Genomic DNA, 14,684 nt, shown 5'->3' with positions numbered 1-14,684 from the left:
ATGAAATAATAATTAGTTAAGTACATCATAACAAAAAAGAAGAAACATTGCGTAGTACATTACATCACTACACCAAAGTAAAAATGAAAAAAATACACTTCATTACACTACAATAAAAATAAAAAAACACATTATCATTGTTGCATGATTGAAATAAGAATACAATTAAAATACACCTTTTTTAGTACATTGGCCTTGTATTGTCTTGTTCCATGAATTCTCCGATACTGTAGAGAGCTCTATCTGTCAAATATTTTTTTATTGTTTGTATTTGATTATCATTTGGAGATATCAGTTTTATGTCATGAGGCAGCTGGTTGTAGAATATTTTTCCGGCATTCATTGGTGATTGTTTTGAGATATTGAGTCTGTGTTGGTTCTGGTAATAATTATCTTTCCCCCTTGTATTGTGGTTGTGTAATTGGTTATTTTTAGTCATGCTTCCAGTATTTAGAACAAACATTATAGCCTTATAGATGTATAGGGAGTATATTGTCATTATTTGTTTTTCCCTGAATAACTCTTTGCAAGATTCCCTACAGCCTAGTTTGTACATTATTCTAAGTGCTCTCTTTTGAAGTCTCAGTATTCTGACAGTATTATTATAAAATGATCCACCCCAAGCTATTATGCCATATTCAACATAGGGGTAAATTAGTCCATAATATATGCATTTGTTAATTTCTGTTAAATTATATTCAGCCATTTGTTTTAGCAGGTATAGATTAGATGATAATTTACTGCAGATGTTGTTAATTTGTTCTTCCCACGTTAATTTTTGATCTAGTGTTATTCCCAAAAACTTTACTGAAGATACAGTTTCTATGAGCACATTGTCTATGCATAGTGTTTGTAACTCAAAATCCATGTTTCGGATTGTATTGAATATCATAAATTTTGTTTTGTTGTTATTTATTATTAATCCATGTGAAGTTAAGTATTGTGCCAGTTGGTTTATGGTGATAAAAGTGTTTATTTCAAGCTTCCTAGGGTCGATACCTCTGGCAAGAACAGTTGTGTCATCGGCATAGGTGACAATTTTTGTGTTTGGGTATTCTGGTACATTGTTTATGTACAAGATAAAGAGCAGGGGCCCCAGGATTGATCCTTGGGGCACCCCCATTAACACTTTCCTACTTTGTGATTTAAAGTTAGTGACTATACCATGCATGTTGTAGCTTATTTGAGTAATTTGCATTCTGTCCTGTAGATAAGATTGTATAAGTTCATAAGCTATCCCTCTTATTCCTATATTGCTTAGTTTGACCATAAGCAGGTCATGTTTTACCCTATCGAATGCCTTGGAAAGATCTAGATATATAGTGTTTGCAGCTTCGTGTTTCTCTAATGTTTCGGTTACATAATCAATTAACTGTGCTAGAGCTGTGTTTATTGATTTCCCTTTCTGGAATCCATGCTGGTTTCTGTTTATTATGTTATATTTGTTACAAAACTTTATAATATAATTTGATAAAATTTTTTCCAATATCTTTGAAAAAGCAGATGTTAGGGAGATAGGTCTGTAGTTCTCAATGTCTGTTGCAGCTCCTTTTTTGAATATGGGTATCACTGTGCTGTGTTTTAGAACTTTGGGGAATGTACCAAATTTTATTGAATTGTTGACTGCATACAGCAGGGGTTCTAAAATAGATTCTGAGCAGGATTTAATAAGTTCAGCTGACCATTCATCAGGTCCATGTAATTTTTTGTTTTTTAAACCTTGTATAACTTTTTTTAACTCATTAGCACTTACTTCTGGGATATATATGCTAATTGCAAAGGTGAGGAGGATAAATGGTAATGAGATTAAATTGATGAAGGGACTTTCAAAAAAGAGCACCAATGCCTTGACTGGGATTCAAACCCGACAACCCTAGCATTGTAGCTTGCTGTGCTAACCACTCCGCCACTGAGACTGGCTGTTATACATGTGAGTTTACATAGTTTTCGGTAATGTAGAAAATTAGAGCATCTACTTAATGCAGCATGTTCTCCAGTTTTGTTCTGGGATTTCAAGTGGAATGATGTGAATTTATTCAGTTGCTTTGTTTATCACAAGAATGTTCTGGAGCTGTTAACATGTTCACTTTAGCTGATGATGTTTTAAAAATGAAAACTGGTTTTAAAATTAAGTTTGTTGCTGCAACCATTCAATCAATTTTTCAACAGTGCTATTAATACATAAGATTTTTTATGTGACCATCACATTCATTGAAACAAAATAAAATAAATACAATTGATACCTGTCTACCCACAAAAATAAACTAAAGTGCAGAAACGTGCATAACTAAAACAGTAAATTTTTCAAAAAAAAAATTTTCTACTTAGTTTATTAGGTACAATAAAAGTGTTTGCTAAATAAGAAATTTTGCTTGGGTATTTTCATCCTTCATTTGAAGTATGTTTGGTACCCTTAACCCTCTGTACATGTGAAATGTTTTGCTGTGAACATTTTCAGTTGTTTTTAGCTCTCTGAAACATGTTTTTGTGAAGTACATTTGATACCTTAACGTGTTACTTTACTGTGAAGGAGCACAGCCCAAAGACTTCCCGGCAGTGAATATAGCACCCAACAAGACATTCCACAACTATGTTGGGGGCCTTAGGTTTGGAGCTTATAGAAAGTTCCATGTTTTTCATTATTTTAGTGTGCATACAAGCATTTTTTACTAATAAAAAGCAGCAAAAGTATTCGGAGATGGCAGGTTTCTACTTGTGCTGGCCATAATTTGGGTTCAAATATCTGTTATTTGTGTTTTCTGCATGCAATAATCAATTATATATTTCGTAAAGCATCAAAATTGGTTGATTAAAAAGGATAACTCTCGAAGGGGTACAGTGGTTAAAAGTTCATTTCTTCTTATTTTCTGGTGACAGTGGTTTCTGTAACAAAGCTACCTTCATTCATTTGTTGGAACTTGAAAGGACAAATTATGTGGACTGTTCCTTTCAATTATAAGAAATGTTTCTATTTGTGCTTGAAAGTGTTCAATTTCTTTTCAAACATACAATAATTCACAAGCAAAATATATTTCAAAGCTTCCTGCAACCCTTTGGCTGACATCCTATGGGTGCGGATGAAAATCTGCTTGGATGTCTTTGTGCTGCTGGCATGAGAAGCGAGACATTCGTGAATGGCTTTTCTGAAAGATCTCTGGTGGTGATTGTTGTGTGCATCAAAAGGAAGGAAATGTACTTTACAATTAAGGTGCTGACATTTATCACAGATGAGGTTGACATACATGGTGAACCTTTCTTTCGGTAGCTCTGATAGAGTCCTGGTCGTGCCTGTATTTTTTGCTTAAAATTTTACTTGGTGAACCATCGTCTATGTGAAATGAAATTTCATCCTAACTTGGCTAGCAAAAGTTAATTCTGTCACCATTTCCCTCCCCCTGATACTTTATCAGTTAGCATTGTTTACACAGCCACCCTTCAGTCTTCAGTGGTTGTGGAAAGTACCATAGAAGCTGAAGGGCTCTTATTTGGTTGTGAACAACTATACGTAACATATTCATTTGGTCTACTGAGAGGAAATGAAGGTTCTTGAGTATATGTACTTGAAATTTAATTGCATGAGGTGAATTGGTCACACAATGAATGCTGTATTCAACAAAAACCCAATGCCACAGAAACAGCACAACAATCACCCATGTTGATATCCCAAGAAAACCAATTATCACCCATGTTGTTTTATGTTATACATTTTACCTCAAACAGGAAGTTCCATGGTTCCGAAAACTTTTCCATCTGTTCATAAAATGTGCCACTACTATATTCTGGAAAATAATTTTTCTTGTATGTACGCATTGCTTGCATTGTAGAATTATTTCTCTTGTAGTCTACAGTCATTACAAGCATAAAAACACAATTTTTCATTGTGACGTTTCAGCAGATCATATGCTCCCTTAATCAGACTGTTATTTTTAGTTTTATTTACATTTATTCAAAAATAAATGTCTGATGAAGGGAGCATTCGTGTAACCGGTTCAGTTATTGCAGGATTCACCAAATCAAAACTGACAAGCAATTAAGCTAAACCTGCTGTACCTTTTTTCATTGTAGGCAGCACTTTGGTCAATATTTTAACAAGCACTACAGCAGAGCCGCTCTTGGTCACACACAACTAAACCTTGACATTGACTGCCATGCTGGGGGCATATTTAAATATATTTTACAGAAAAAAATAACTTACATTAGTGTGCAGAAGATACCAATCACACTGCCAACCTCAACTTTCATTAGAGCAGTTATACTCTCAAGTAAAATTAGATATTTTTACCAATCCAATATTTCTCTAAATAGTCTGTAATCTACTGCAATTATATTAATTTTGTGAACCTATATAAATTAAGTCCTCCTCTGTGCCCGTGCCTTCTAAGGCACCTTGCTTTGGATGGCAGCTGCGGGACGGTATGGGTTCGATCCCAAGTTCAGTCTCCAGGAATTTTCGGCCGGTGGCAATCCACCATCATGAGGAAATTGGGGAGCTCCGAATGAGTAAGCGTAATCCGGTCACGAAGACCTACTACAACGGTTGGGGATACGTCACGCTGACCCCCGACTATTCCAATCCTGGTTGAAGATCTCCACACTTAGTGGTGATGAAGGCAAGCATAGGAGGGAGGCCGGTAGGTAAGCCAAGGCCCTTCATGGGCTGTTACGCACAGGATTATTATTTTTATATAAATTAATAAATCCTACTTTTCTATAATAGTACTTTATTTGTATCCAAAAATATTTCATATGGAGAGACATACACACTTTCCAGAGAGAAAAAAAATTACAATTATTAGAAATATTTATGCATATGGGTTGATCTGTGAATAACCAAACTGCACCATACACAATAGTATATTTAGAGAATAGATTAGTTTGAATTCAATGCATGGGTTTAGCAATTCCACTGTTGTCAAAACAACATTCGTAGCTATTCATTGACAAACAAAAAATTGTTAAAGCACAACACACTTGAAAAATTTTGTTTGTGTTACATCACCTGGTTTAGCACTGACAAATTGGGCAGGTATTGTTGATATAAGGATACTATATTTTCTGTAATCAAACAAACATCCAATCACCTGCTCGACTTGTTTTCTGAAATTTGCCAGTTTCCTAGTGTATTGCAGATAGAAAGTCGTATATACACGACATTTGACCACTTGTCTACTATTCAGGATGCTGAACAACTCCCATGTACACTCAACACAGGGAAACCGCCATTAAAATGGTTAACTTACTGGGACCACTATAAAACTGCACTCTCATTGAAAGTCTTCAGTAAAATTTGCTTTTTGACACTTGAAATACTTCGCAAGTTCCTGTAATCTGACATCACAGTGTCAATATGTTGCAGGGTCATGTCTGTCTGCCATGCAGTATATTCAAATCCTAAAAAATAAAAGAGTATAAATAGTACATGTATCACAGAGAAAAATGGAAAAAAATATATATATGGTTGGGGTGGACCAATGTGATATGCTCACGTTGGCTGCTACTAATGCTTAACCGTTAGGGCTGTCCCATTCGTAACAAACTGTGATTATAAAAATATATATCGTACACATAAATGGAAAAAAGTTTAATCTGCACTGTGTCATGCTCTGACTATGGGATATGCATAGGTTTGGGTCTCCTGGGGGAAGTATAACAAATTTTCCCACGATTTCAGCCTGTGTATGGAACCCATGGCCACCAGCCATCGTGAGGAAATTGGGGAGCTAAGAAAGAGTAGCGTAAGCTGGTCATGGAAACCCACGACAATGATCAGGGGTTCGTCACGACCCGTCATGCCATGGGAAAAAGAAACTTTCCCACTTCTCTCTGGATTTTTCATTTTTGTTTACACAGGATTATTAAAAAAAAGAAACACGCACACCAGCTTGATAACAGCAGCATGTGAAATGCTAGCATGGTTTTACAGCAATAATGTCCTATGAATAGTATTCTGGTTTCGTTAGCAAAAAAAGTCATTTCACTCAATACATTCCAGAGGTAAGGAAATTCTAAATCTAATGAATTACATTTCAATATGATGAAAATAACAACTTAGTTTGTTACATTTATTGTTACTTTTCCCTACAAAATTCATACATGCTTTTCGTAGTTTGGATTTCATACATTTATAACGGATATTAGAAACTATTACTAGTATATGTAGAAATACTGTGTGTCTGAAAACACTCCCGTTAATGGTTGCATGGATCCCTATTGTGCTCCACTGAAATGTGAGCTTTATAACAAGTCAACAATGGATATATTTCACATAATGGATGAACAGACTTTCTGCACTCTTCCACGAAGGCACAGTGGGATCCATGAGTATTACCGTGCAAGTTGTCCATCGCCATGTTCGTTCACTTTCTTAGACCCAATGAGAGCTTCAAGAATTAAAAGAAAAGTCAAAACAAGCTGTTGACAACTTCTGCACCAGCATACATGAAAAACCATCCCTTAAAAACACTTAGGATGTAAGAGAAAAATTAATTAAAATAGTCATGGACAATTTTCACGGTAATACTCATGGATCCCACTGTACACTGGGAGTCAAAGTGATTAGTGTTGCCAAACTACAGAAGCATGTGAAAATAAACGAGTGGATCACTACCGTAATCCCCACGACAGTGTTAAAAAATTGATTTTTTTCAAACATTTACTGGAATCATTTATGGCATAAGTGTGTCATTATGTACTAGAACAAGAATTGTGGCCTTCTAAATCCATGAAACTTGACATTATAAAATATATATTAACTGTGGTTACATGCGCAGTAAATACAAATTGTTAAGGCAAGGGAAATTTATGTGTGCATCAAGTTCATATGAACATAAAATCTTAAGATTGAATATAACTTAAGGACCTCAAAAGGGAAGTTACTTCCACAGAGCAATTTTCTAAATACTTTCTAAAATAATGTCATGCATTTCATCTCCGATATTGTAAATCAGCAAGAAATTTGTTATTTAGAAGCAGATTTTTTTTAGCAGCAAAGTATTGTGAGTATTGTCAGTTATAAACACAGCAAATCTCAATCTCATAAACTTGTTATGTAGCTACATTAACCATCCAACTTTCATGTTAGTTCTAGTGTTGCCCACGAGACGAGACTTTGGCCTGTCTCGTCTCAAAAATATTCATTTGTCTCGGGACACATGATCAATCTCGTCTCGTCTCGAATTTTTAAAAGCCTGTCCCGCGGGCAACACTAGTTAGTTCAGTCTCATAGTCATAGAAGAGAGGATTCTCAGTATCTTCCAATCAACCATGTTCTTAACTGCTTAGAATAAGTTCAGACATTGACGTTACCTTATCTCTTGTTTATTTTGTTTCAGTTTTTAAAGTCTAGTGAATACTGGTGTCATGATTTATGTAATGCATTCAATTGTAACTGCTAGAGGTCTTTAGTTGGAGATTGAGTTTTGTTTTAAGTCCACTTTTATGCACAGATAGACTAATTGGGACCGGACCTACAGTTTAAAGTGGAATCTGGAACACTATATGCCTCCAACCAGGTATCGAGCCTGGGATGCTTTCATTACAAGGTGACTGCATTACCACTATGCCATCGGGGAGGCTGCTATGGGTTTTAGTGATGATGACATGGAAGGTTTTGTTAATACAAGGTATATGTGTCAGACACAGAGGAATAAGTTGACGTTCCAATGTTTTGTTTGCTACATATTTTTAAAAATGCAGATTATATTAGTACTTACATTACTGATGTGTATATATTAATTTTTAATTTTGTTGGCCTCTGAAATTGTCAGTATTGGACCAATGGTTATAAATTAGTGGAACACCTCTAAATGTAAATTTTACCACATATCAATGAAAAATAGAATGCCTACATTCGCTTCCATGTGTGGTAAATAAGTTTTTTCTACATTTCTTTTGCAAAAATAACATTTCTTAAATTTTGGAAATCATGAATAAATGTGTTAAAAAAGACACTCACCCTCTCCACTGTATTCTGCCCTTCTTGGGAGAAAGTCTTGCTTGATGCAATTCCTGACTCTGGCCTGGGAAATGGAAATTCTGCAATCTCTTGCCACTGCCAACTAGTAGCTGCCTGTTGCAAAAAAGCAAATATAAACATCATTAAACATTCTAAAAATGTTCGAATTTAGTTCTACATTATCACTACTCAGTAGTAAGTGTGTATACATTTGCATTTTATATCCATTCCATTATTTCAAAATTTCTCTATACATTTTGTAACTCTGATCAACACAAAACGTGTTCTTGTAGTTAAACATAATTCAGGTTAGCTGCTAGTGTTCTATTTCTCAATTATGACCTTTAAAGTGCTTCTGTATTTTCAATTTAATTTTTGTTGCGCCGCTTTTCTATCATATGGATCAATCGCGACAATAACTGCGAACTTATGACATATATATGATGAGACAATCATATAATAACGCCTTACCCCATGAGCATTAAAGTGCTTTTATATTATTTTTTACACAAGAAAAGGGCAAAGGTAATATTTTCCGTGGATATAGCACCGTGTCATGAAGGCAACTTAGAAGAACATTGGAAAAACCTATGGTATTTTTTTAAATATATTTTTATTTACACCTTGTACTACTGCAATACAATATACATTGACAAATATGTCTTCAACAAAGTCAAGCATGCGTACGCGGAAACCAATATTTCCTTAAGAAATCGAAAAAAATGCATTGACTAACAACGGCATATTTACATCGCTGATTACTGTTATTTTAATGTGCAAGTTTATAATAATAATAATACAAATCGTAACATACTCACCCTAAGATGGCCCGGAATGTAAGTATTCTCTTGCATCTCACATTATCCTTGTCTGAAGTACCAAAAGCAAACATAAATATACATCCATCTTCGACAATTATGGCAAACGACTCGACCGAACGACTGATCTCGGTTGGGTATGAGCTACCGAGTGCTAGCGAACGGAACGACTCGAGAGCCAGCGAACGAGTGAGTTTCAATAATACGGTATATTCCATGTCGTTTGTCTTGCAACCGACTTCAGCCACCAACTCGTCAGCTAGCTACCGTAACGAGTTTCAATAATAAGCTCCCTGGAACGGTCACGGTTGCATATGGCGATAAATGAGTCATTTTTCGGGTGGTTATATCTCCGTTATTTGTTGAAAATTATCGTAGAAACTTGATTTCCTTGTGTTCTTTGATGTTTATTCTTTGTATTTGAATCATGAAATGCAACTTTCATGATTTCCTACTATTCCAAATGTTCATTTACATATAGACTGGGAAGGTCTGGTTTCTGGGATTGCAACCCTGCCGTATGGGGTGTGGCGTGGGCGTGGCTTCTATTTGTGGCTGAGGAAAATGTGGCTAAGTTCACAGACGTAAGCAGTGATGGGAAAAGTCGTTCCTTTTGTGGATTCGATTCCTTTCGTTCCGCTCACCTAGAGGAATCGATTCCTCAAACTCGTTCCTTCGTTCCTTTCGTTCCGCTGGAAGTCGTTCCGACTCCGGCCCTCTCGTTCCAGTTCCACCATGATTTCGTTCACTCGTTCCTTTTCGGAATCATGATTCCTGGAATCATTTCCTCTCGTTCCGAGGAACGAGGCTCATGTTTCGTTCCTCCTTGCCAGGAAAGGAGCTGGGGGAAAATTGAAAATAATGCAGGATGTGCTGACGATGAACTGGTAATATGTGTGTGTATTAATTACACGCGGCTAAAAGGTGGGCCCATTGAATGTTGTTTTGCAGCGTTTTACACTTCGCGGCTGCACTGCTCAACTCACTAATATGAAATTCTCATCATGCATTTTATTCCCATTTATTATTGATATTAGCTATAACAAATAAACCGTCACACTAAAGGCGATGGAAATAAAGCTAACAAAAATATGCCATGTGGTAAAAAAAATCTCTCAAAGAGGCCGATTGCGTGTATTCGTCCACGTAAATATATCAATACTGGGTTTTTCAAAAATATACAGGTACGGTTTTCTTATGTCGACAACAAGAATGGTTCATAACTGATATTTTCTTTTTACCTTGTTGTATTCTTGATAAAGGTTGTGTAGTGGGAAGGGTGGGAGAAAAATTTAACCCTCAAATATAATTAATAAATTATACTGTCATGCATGCCAAATGTTTACTGCGCTCTTCTCTCAAAGTAAGTGTATTTTTATTAATTTCAAATACATAGTTACGTATCTTTCTTTTTAGAGTTCGATGTTCACATGATTCAGATTTCAGTGAACATTTTATTTTACGAAGCGGAGGTGTATTTCACACACACCTGCACCCTCGCCTCTCTCCAGGCTGTTTGGTCGCAGCGTTGCCAGGTCAGATTTTAAAAAATCGGGAGATCGTCCCCTGAAAAATCAGGAGATCTGCTTAAAAAATCAGAAGAACTAATAATAGCGGATTGTCAACGTTCTGGGGGGGGGGGGTAGAGTGGGAAAGCTTTCCACTATCATTATTGAATATTAATTATTAATTTTAGATGTCAAAAGATAAATTTATTACTGTTATGTCAATACAAATTTTATTATGAATTTGCACTTCAAAGGGTACGATAACCCCACCCCCTTAATTGACCTAAGGTAAAGGTACAGTTTCCCCCCAACCAGTGGCAACGATCGGGTGCCAAAACTGAGGGGGGTGCAAGGATTCGAGGATACATATTTTTAAATACTCTACCTGATAACACCTTAGATTGCTTTTATTTAAAACTAGCCCAAGTTACAGGATGTATTTTTTTTTTAACAATACATTCAAAGCATACTCGCATTAATGGTAATAGAGGAGGGCTATCATGCCTGAACCTCCGAAATTCCCTCGAATTAAAACTTTTATTTCAATCACGGAAGGTAACCAACCAGTATTAGACAGATTGGTTGATTCATATGGTTTATTTCGTAAAGATGTGAAATTGATGAAGGGACACTCACAAAGAGCTCCCATGCCCAGTCCGGGATTCGAACCCGTGACCCAGTATTAGACAGTTCGCAGGTTTTTCTTCAACTTTTTTCCCAGTCACTCCAGACAATGTACATGGTAATTAAAGCAGCTTTATGCATTCGATGATTACCTGGTATAGAATCGGGAAAGAGAATTTCTACCGCCACGGTATTGAATCAGTATAAAGGGACATAAGAGCAATTGTAGTGGTGGTTACGCTCAGAAATAGCTTAAAAGAAAACAACGCTCTAAAAACATGAACTATTATTTCTAAGTTAAGAGATGATTAAGAAAAAATAAAACTGCAACGTATAAGTCTGCAACAGCAGTTTACTAAGCCGACCTCCGTGGCTGAGTGGTTAGCACAGAGTCGGTAACGCGTCTGACTACCATGCAAAAGGTCCCGGGTTCGATCCCCAGCCGGTTCAAATCCGGGAATTTTTCTAACGTTGGAAGCGGCCCCGGCTCCCACCCAGCGTCGAATAACATGGGTATCTGGCGGAAACCCTGGGGGGGTAAAGGCAGTCAGGGGCGTGGTGCTAAGCACAAGTGAGCACTTTACCTTCTTTTTACCTATGACATCAAGGATCCCGTCTCGGGATCGAATCTCGGCCTTGGCATGGTTGTCCCTTCATTAATTTCATCATATCGTCACTCATCCTCGTCTTCGCGTTTAGCCAAAACCCAAAAGTGGAAGAAATGCGAAGAAAAATAAACCAAATCAATGAATCGACAGTTTACTAAGAGCTAATTAACTATAACCTTTGGCTGCATTTGTAATGTGGACCCTTTTTTATCAGAGTTAAAAACCTGAACCTGTATCTAGCATTTGCTTCCAATAAACACTACCATAAAACTGAATACTTGTTCGTATGTGTGGGTGGCAACATTGGTATTTAGTTGTAACCAGTTTCCAGTTGCCTCCCGTTTGACAAAAACCGCACCAGATGTGGAAAGTTAAGACACCCACCTTGAAGTTCCCAATGCACAAAGGGCTCAAGAAGTCGCGCGTCTTTCCCAATATCATCAAGCCTGGTATGACCATATGACCCTCCTCCCCCACATACCTACCTTTCTCTCTCTCTGCGGAATATTCATGTGTCTTCGCATTCCACCAGCTGAATATGTAAATTTTAAATCAACTTTCGATATTTTTAAATAATTGTTCATTATAAATATTTAAGAAAGTAAAAAATCAGGAGATTTCCACATTTTCTTGAAACTTGTCAGGAGATCAGTAGATCATGCTGAAAATCAGGAAATCTCCTGTGAAATCAGTAGACCTGGCAACACTGGGTCGGAACGAAACCTCGGAACGATTCGTTCCGACTCCAAATTCTCGTTCCGATTCCAAAAACTCGTACCAAGGCTCACTGACTAGTCCTTCAAATGTACAGCCACCCTATTGAGGAGCTGGGAGCGAGTTAAACACTGAAGTAACGCCCTCTCTTCTCCTCGGCTTCTTGGTTGGTTCCTTTTGACCTCAATAGCGGGTAAAGGAGAGAGAGGAGTAGTGATGGGTTCAAGCCGTTCATTTGTGCGAGTCGACTCATGAGCGCTCGCTCACTGAGAAGAGTCGTTCAAATGAGTCGTTCAAAAGAGTCGTCAAGCTTCTTTTTCTCGAAACACATGCCTGAAGAGGAGGAAGGGGGGTAGGAGGTGTTGAAGCACATGATTGTATTTAAATAAACGAACACAACGGAATATATCAGGCTCTGTCCTTCAAGATTAATAAATTGTATTGCATTTTTGTGTATGTGTGTGTGCGTGTAGCCGACTAGATGGCCAAGATTCTGAAGTAATCGACATTTGATCTTGTCACAGAAGTTCCTGGGTTCTAGTCCCGGTCTGGGCAAGGATATTCTTTATGAGTGTCCCTTCATCTATATCATCACGCATCATCCTCATCGTCGCGATTACTTAAAATTTGAAGAAAAGCGGCATAAAATAAGAAAAATACAAATACGAGTCTGTGTGTGTGGATATACATATGTGTAAACAGTAAACACACACGCACAAACAAAATTTATTGCACATACTTGTTTTCATTACTCTGCCTCATGAGTGAGATTTTCTATATTTGTATCTTGTTTCAGTTTACATTTCATGCTGCGGATAATGCAAATTATGCAGTACGATAGCATACACAGAAATGCTATATAATTATATCAACCTTTTATTAGTAATAACGTGCATTTACATATTCTTCCTTTTTTTGCATTCGATCACTGGTTTTAATATCGCAACAAATGTGAGAAAGCGAGTCAACAAAATGCACTCCAGATCTGCGCTGCGACACATGCTTGCATTTCCACGAGCATCGCTCGTTCACGACTCTTGAAACAGCACGAAGAGTCACAGCACAGTCCCACGACTCTTTCCCCATCATTCGTTCACGACTCTCGAGACGGCACGAAGAGTCATTAAGCACCTTAACGACTCGCTCGCCTTAGCGACTCTTCTCCTCCCTCATCGTTCACGACTCTCGAGACGGCACGAAGAGTCATTAAGCACCTTAACGACTCGCTCGACTTAGCGACTCTTCTGCTCACTCGTCGTTCGCTCGCGAGTCGCGAGCTCTCTTACACAAGGCGCGGCGGCGGCAGTCTCGCCAGCAGACTGGATCTACAGTTTAGAGTAGGATCCACCCGCTCGCTCTCCGCGGATGGCTAACAGCTGTATTTAAGAAATATATATCGCTCTTGAACATTATCCATGTCCATCCCATATCCATGTCCATAGCTTTTTGTTGTTCTACAGTCATTCAATATAAGTTTCTGCCAATATCATAATGTATGATCGAATTTCTATAAAGCGGGCCAAATTATACGTATGTATTTTTTTTTAATGTTGCTTTCTACTAGTAAAACACCTTAACACGTAGGCTCACCGCAGATGGCCAACAGCTGTTTATATCACTCGTGAACATGACCCATGTCCATCTTACGTAGTTGTTCCTAATTCTGCAGTCATTCAATAAAAGCTTTTTTGCAGTATCATGTACGATGAGATTTATGATTAAACTTCTATATTTATTATTTAATGCTGTTTTCATTAGTAAAATATTTCCACGTTAATGTTAATGAAATATTTCACGTCATATGAAAACGACTTTGTCAGACAATGTTTAAAGTTCACTTTATGCTCAGATAGTCTAATCGGGATTGAAGCTACATTTTAAAATGGGGTCTAAATCACTGGGCAAGGTGCCTCCACCGAGGATCGAATCCGAGACAGGAAGCGATTTCCTTACCAGGATTTAACAAGGAATGAAAGGATGGCTGAATAACATAAATAAAACATACTCCATGGTGCATGTTCTTTGTTTCTTGGTTTCTATGTTGGCCAGCTTGAAATAATCTTGGAGTGACAGATAAGTGGTGTCGCCCTCCTCAAAGTAAGCCTATTGACACCGAAAGTTCCGGGTTCGAACCCCAGCCCAGAGATGAGTGGTAATCTGTATTTAACCTCTTGTCAATTACTCTAATCACCATCCATCCTCCGTCGTTGCCTTGTAACGATACCTGGTGGATCCCACTTTAAACTGTAGGTCCAGTCCCGACTATCCTATCTGCACATAAAGTGGACTTGAACAATAACAACTCAAAATAGGCTAATCGGAATATTGTAATCAAGAGGTCTGTGCCTAACACCTTCCCAAAATTTTTACAAGACTCCCCTAATATTTTTTACTAACATTTAATTTCTTGTAATTTTAGCGCTAATGGTTTGGCCGAACTTGAAATTACAGGACAAAT

The 14,684-nt window shown here is 37.4% G+C and overlaps 1 long non-coding RNA gene across 1 annotated transcript; it reads right to left on the bottom strand.

Moving 5' to 3' along the window:
- Window positions 1-4,726: 4,726 nt before the first annotated feature.
- Window positions 4,727-8,910, bottom strand: LOC145982461 (uncharacterized). The gene is made up of 3 exons (XR_014441058.1): window positions 8,773-8,910; window positions 7,955-8,068; window positions 4,727-5,391 (listed from the first exon to the last, which is right to left on the bottom strand). It is a non-coding gene; the product is annotated as an uncharacterized LOC145982461 (long non-coding RNA).
- Window positions 8,911-14,684: the final 5,774 nt, after the last annotated feature.

Source organism: Lepisma saccharinum, unplaced genomic scaffold (genome assembly GCF_977018435.1).
Source record: "Lepisma saccharinum unplaced genomic scaffold, izLepSacc3.1 HAP1_SCAFFOLD_182, whole genome shotgun sequence".
NCBI lineage: Eukaryota > Metazoa > Arthropoda > Insecta > Zygentoma > Lepismatidae > Lepisma > Lepisma saccharinum.
The sequence above is the reverse complement of the archived record's forward strand: the minus strand, read 5'-3'. Positions and strand labels throughout refer to the sequence as shown.